The sequence below is a fragment of the Lolium rigidum genome, chromosome 7 (assembly GCF_022539505.1).
Source record: "Lolium rigidum isolate FL_2022 chromosome 7, APGP_CSIRO_Lrig_0.1, whole genome shotgun sequence".
Classification (NCBI taxonomy): domain Eukaryota; kingdom Viridiplantae; phylum Streptophyta; class Magnoliopsida; order Poales; family Poaceae; genus Lolium; species Lolium rigidum.
In genome coordinates this window covers 191,910,597-191,917,058 of record NC_061514.1, presented here as the reverse complement: position 1 = coordinate 191,917,058, position 6,462 = coordinate 191,910,597, and positions in this window count along the sequence as shown.

Here is a 6,462-nt window from a genome sequence, read left to right as displayed (position 1 = left end):
TCAGATTTCTTCTAGATACACATGTATTTAGACACGATTTCAATGTTTTTTTTTTTAAACGGGGATACCTGGCCTCGGCAGACGCCGGAGGAGGGTGTTACTGCAAAGCCGAGGGCGTTTTTGATACTGATATAGTGCACGGGAAGTCTACTTAATTTTGCTGCTCTGGGCAAGTCGATGTTTCTATGGCAGTCGTCCGCGTAGCCGATGGCAGTCGTCCGCGTAGCCATTGGCGTCGTTCTTAGGCAACCAGCGTACTCGGATTGAACATACATGGCAGGGGAGATTGAGGATGGCGGACGCGTTTTTGATCTGTTATTCTAGTAACAAAGATTGGGGCCTACGATCCCGACTCCTCGGCCGTGTCGTGGCTATTTATACATATGCACCAGTCGCCCGACCGCTGGTGCTCAGCAGTCTACGGATCGATCGAGCTTTCCCCTCCGTCCCTCTCCCACGGTATCGTCCTACGATGCCTTCACCTTTGAGGAACATGCCGCCGCTGGCCGCGGCGGCGACCGAGTGCCGGCTCATAGGAGTACCGGGAGTCAGGTTCGAAACCAGGCCGAGCAAAAACTGCTCCGTCCGCCTGCACGGCGAATTGATCGTGAACTACAGGCTGCGCCGCGTCGGAGGTCCCAAGGTTCCCGCGATCCTGCATGACGAGCCTCCTCGGAAATTCGAGCAGTCCTTCGAGCTCTACGACCCGGACACCTTCTTCCTGAGCTACACCGCCTGCCGCGACACCCTCCTCCAGATGCTCACGCAGACGCCGCTCCTCCGCGAGTTCGACCTCGGCGCTGACAATTGGGATATCTTCACGCCCGGCATTATAGCTATGATCATCGTGGACTGGTTTCGGCGAGGCACGGATCAGCATGGAGGTGTCGCCGTCGGCATCGACCTCAACTTGCGCTGGGTCATGAAGGTCAGAATCATCTACAGCGAGCCCAAGGCGCTGCTCCTCGCGTGCGTGCAGGCCGGCGCAATTGCTCCATGCCAGTCATCCATGGCGCTGCCGCCTGCTGCCGAGTGCTGTAGTATATGCATGGAGGATCTGGCAGCTAGAGTCGGCGCAGTGAGGTTGCCGTGCTCTCACTCCTTCCACCGTGCCTGCATCCTGCCCTGGTTCTACAAGGTGGCCACATGCCCGATATGTCGCCGCCATATGGGGAAGTACCTCGTCGCTGCCACCAACACCCCAATGGGAATGTTTCCAGGCCTCCGCTGACACCGAGCCAGATATTTGTTCCAAACAAAGGCAAAGGTGGAGTTTCTTCGAAATAGAAGATCAGATGAAAGAATCTCGGTGCTCCAGATGGAGAGCACCTCATTCTTGTCGTCACCAACACCCCAAAGGGAAAGTTCCCAGCCAAAATCAAGAATTGCAAGCTTATCTAGAAATTCACAGCCTGCGCTCCAAAAATCAAGAATTGTAATCATATCTGGCAATTCGCAGCCCGTGAATTAAGAACTATAATCTTGGCTGGCAGTTCCCAGCGCCTGTGTTCCAAGAAACAAGAACTGCAATGAACTCGTGAATGAGGCATGGTGTCTGTTTTCTGTCAATCTAAAGCAGCGATTTGTTTTTGTAGTGCATGTTTTAGTGCCTGAATTGGTGAATGAGACATGGTGTTTCTTCCTGCCAGTCAATCTAAAGCAACGACTTGCTTTTGTAGTGCATGATATTAGTTCCCGAATTGGTGAATGAGGCATGGTTTTCGTTTCTGTCTGTCAATCTAAAGCAGCGACGCTACATGTTTTTTGTAGCATCTGTTTTTGTCTTTTCAGTAGACTATGTACATTTGGTTTTGAATGAAAAAGACTGCTGACATGTTGAGCTGAAAACTAATTCTTGAGTTGAACTAATGCCACATTATCTACCTCTGCGTACCGGATCACAGGGGCGAAGCTCCCCATAGGGCAAGCCAAGGCAGACGCCCTACCTTGATTTTTGGTGAATTTATTTAGGCACATGTGTTTTTTCTGAACAATTTGAGTGATTACACATGGAAAACGAACTTTTTATGAAAAAGTTATGCTTGTTTTAGTGAACACAACGCAAAACCAACTTCAAACTGGAAACAGAAACTAGGTATAAAAAAAAATATAGACTCATTTTCTAAGTTGAATGTGAATAAAATTGCTTGACTTGCATAGATTTACCATGAATCTTACTTACAAGATAATATTGAGCTATTTGTTATTCATACACGGAGAACTGGCGGTTTAAAAGAGTTACTGTTATTTGAAAGGCACAACATGTTCCTCCGGCGATATTATCAACTCATTGAATTACCTTTGTTTTTATCAATGGCGATGATAAGAACTAAAATGTATTTCTCGGCGACAAACATCATCAAGACCGATTTGCGCATCGGGCGAGAGTTATTCAGAAGTATTGATTGACAGGGTTATAGATGATTTGTTTTAAAAAAGCCATTGAGATGACCATTTGGTATGTTTGCAAATATGTTTATATTTTCATTGTTCTAAGTGATTGTGTTAGAATCATATATAGTATTAATGTCTCATGACTATTTTTGGTCTTTTCATCATTTTCTAAGAGTTCGTCGCCCTACCTCATATTATTTCCGTCCTTCGCTAGTTCATGTATTCTTGAGTTGCTTACATGTGCCATATAGAACGCAATGAATCGATGATGCTTTGAAGCTCATATATTTATTTTATAAAATGAAGAGAAAAGCTTGCCTTATCTATTAAGTAAGAAGAAATTGCTCGGTTAATTAGCGAAAAACCGAGCGAAAATCATACAACGACACTAACATAGGGTCACATCCACTCACGCCATAAGGTTAGACCCATTCAAGACCAAAGAACAAAGGGCCAAGCTCGAAACACCACTCTGCCAAGACCAGCTGACGTCCTACCAAAGCCGAAGAGAAGACGTCGTGCTATGGGAGAAACAGACACGAGATGCTCCAACAAAGATGAACATGCCAATCCTCCAGGAGAGTTGCGTCAATGCGACGCCAAGGACACAACATCAAGAAAAACCTAGTTTCCCTCATGACACGAGTGCGACACCCTCAACATTGCCAAGCTTCTGGGACCGCTCACATCCATCTACCACGCCACGCCGAGCAGACCACCAAAATCACCTTCCGGTACCGCCATCCCAGCTGCCGCAGCCCAAATCTGCAGAGGGCAAACCACACGCATATCACAACCGCTGCACCAACATCTGAGGCCACCATCCTGACATAAAGTCAAACCACCTCCACTGAGATTCGTTCGTTGAGCCTACAAGATCGTTGCCCAAGCCACGCAGACAACAGGATCACCATATTAAACAACTGCCCACCATGGGTTCGAGGCCGCCGCCTCCACTTCCAAACATCATCAACTCGGAGTTGTTGCCCCGACATCCACCATCCCGAGGACAAGAGAAACACACACCAATAGTTTAATGGGCCCTCCTAGACAATGCTTCCAAAAAGGTCGCCACGTAGCTGCCGCCACCGCTCGCCCATGAACCGGGGAGAAGGATTTCCTCGGAGAGGCCAAACACCCCATGGGGGTGTGGATGGAGCTTCACAGCCAACACCTCCAACGAGAAAGACGACGACAGTGCGCCGTTGCAGCCGGCACCGACTAAGTTTCAAAAATATATATGTGCACGATTTAAGTTTGGCTGTCAAAAATTTCAATATCCTTGCTGAATCCCATTTGTATTGCTGCCACAATAATGAACATTTGATTACTCATAAGTGTTGTGAACTTACTCACTGGATAAGTATCAATTTTGGGAGCTGAATTAGTTCCCGAGGATTGTGTGCACCAAAAAAAAAAAACCTCATCTTTGGGTTAGTACTTTTGCAGGATGAGAAAATAGTTTCATCTTGCTACTCCTTTCGTCTCATGAAATTTTTCTTAGACTTGTCAAAATATGGATGTATTTAAATAATATCTACTATGTAGATACTAGATACATCCAAATTTAGTTAAATCTTTGATAAGTTTCATGATATGGAGGGAGTACTACAAATGAAATTCGGATCATTGGGTGTTACAAATAAGTTGAAAACGAATTGTGGGCATATACCCTTCACGTAAGGGAAGTAATTTTCCTGTAATAATATCTCAGGTTATATGGAAACCTGGAGATTTATATTTTTGGGCTTGTATTATGGCAACTAAGAAGCACTTTTTTTCCCATTTAGTTCCTTCTCCATTAGGAATGGGTCTGAGATAAGGTTCTGGGAGGATAGTTGGTTGGTTACAACTACTCTTCGAGAATAATTCAGGCTTTGTACAATATTGTTCGCCATAAGGGGGATACCTTACAGAAGGTAATGGAAACTTCCCCACCCTCTATGTCGTTTAGGCGTGATCTTATTGGTCCCAGACTGGCTACATGGAATGAATTGCTACAGAAGTTAGCTTCAATCCAGTTGGTTCAGGGAGTTGATGAATTTTGTTGGAGTCTCACCAAGAATGGTAAATTCTCGGTCAGCTCTATGTAAAAAGCTTTAATTATACCCAATCAATCAGTTGTTAATAATAAATCCATCCGGAAGATGAAGATACCTTTGGAAACAAAAAAAATTGTATGGTATCTTCGTTGGGGTGTGATTCTAACTAAAGATAACCTTGCCAAACGCAACTGGTATGGCTATACGAAATGTGTTTTCTATCATGAACAGGAGACGATAAAACACATTTTTCTTCAGTTGTCGAGTTGCTAGGTCTATATGGTCAATCATTCAGATAGATTCTACCTTATATCCATCTCGCAGCATTGCAAATATTTTCGGCAATTGGCTAAACTGGGTTGACGCTAGGTATAAAACGCTTATCAGGGTGGGCGCGATTGCTGTTGTATGGTCGTTTTGGCTATGTAGAAATGATAAGGTTTTTAATGACAAAAATTCTTCTCTTTTGCAGGTTGTTTACCGTGCTACGGTTTTGCTCTGTTTATGATCGCCACTTCAACGGTTGGAGGATCGCGACAACTTTACGGAGGTGTCTACACGATTGAAGAACACGGTGAAGAAGTTTATTTCCCAACATAGGTTGCAGCATATTAGGCGTATTGAGACTAATGAAGCTTAGTCGGGATCGTCTCATGTTTTTTCTCTTTTCATCTTGGAGTACTTTGTTGAACACGTTTGATATTTGAATGGATGTGTGCATCTTAACTATGTAGAGGTTGAGTGTAATGCTTAAAACTTTTTAAATAATAAAGCATCCTTTATCAAAAAAATGCGAAGAAGAAAAAGAAGAGAGTAGTGTAAGTGACTAGTGACATGCTGATATACGGGTCAAACGATATGCTTGTGACTGTGAGGGCTCAATCAGTTGTATTATCTAAAGGTTTGTGTGATGAAGGAAGTTGTGCCCCTGTTTTCCCTTTGCGGGCTCTATTACTTTTAAATCCGCTGTGGAGCAGCGCCGAACGTCTGAAATCCATGAAGCTAGATCCGCGAGCCTAGTTTATTTAATGTATAAAATGTGCAGCACCACTTTCCATCACAAATCGGAAAATCGTGTAGCAGCTCGAAATTACCAAGGTATGCCACCACCAAGTGAAGCATAACGTTTGCATCCGGTTCTTTTTTCCCGTGGTTCGCACCTGTCGTCCTCCTTCTAGCCTGTTCCCGTCCTCCTCCTTCACCACGGCAATGCATCTCCAAACCTCGACCCGCGCTCCACATCCTCGCCTCCAGCGCTATCCTTCGCCAACAGTTCTCCGCCGGCGACGTCCTCGACCTGCTCCAGGCGCTACACCGCATCTCGTTAACTAGTTCCGACCCATGAACATGTACGCTCCAAGGGTCTTCCCTCTACCAACCCAACAATGGCTCCGTCCACTTCCGTTCGCGACGCCTCCTCCATCCCATTCCTAGTCAGCTAGATCGAGGGCTCAAGAGGCGGGGAAGGGAAGCCAAATTTGGGTTGCAACCACGAACGTTGTCCGTTGGCATTGAGCGTGACCACGACGAATAGCACACATGCAGGGGCTGAATCCAGGGGGGAAAAGGGGTGGCGGGGCGGGGGGAAGGCAGAATACCTCGCCACCAGCAGTTAGCCCTTGGACAGTGGGATTCGATGGGCATTTTCGTGCGTCGGTAGGGATTTGGAAAAAGAGTGGAGAAGATTATCCTGACGAGTGGGGTCAACTCGGCAGCTGATGCTCCTAATTGGGCTGCACTAGCAGTTTTCGTTTACTATGCTGCCGGCCCATGTAAAATAAGGTGAAGCAGTCCCGAACGTTCCCTGCTGAACGTGAGACGTTGGAGCCGCCCCAAGAAGCTGGATCGACGAATTTCCACGAAGCCGAACTGTTTCCGAACATGCCCTTAGGTTATATTTCCTTGTGAGAGAGAATTACAGAGTGGTGCAAGCAAACCATGTGAAATGAAATATCTTTTTTATGGGCACATGAGCTTGCCGGTGTGTGGCTTCTTGGTACGATGGTGTCGTAGCATGGGAAGAGGT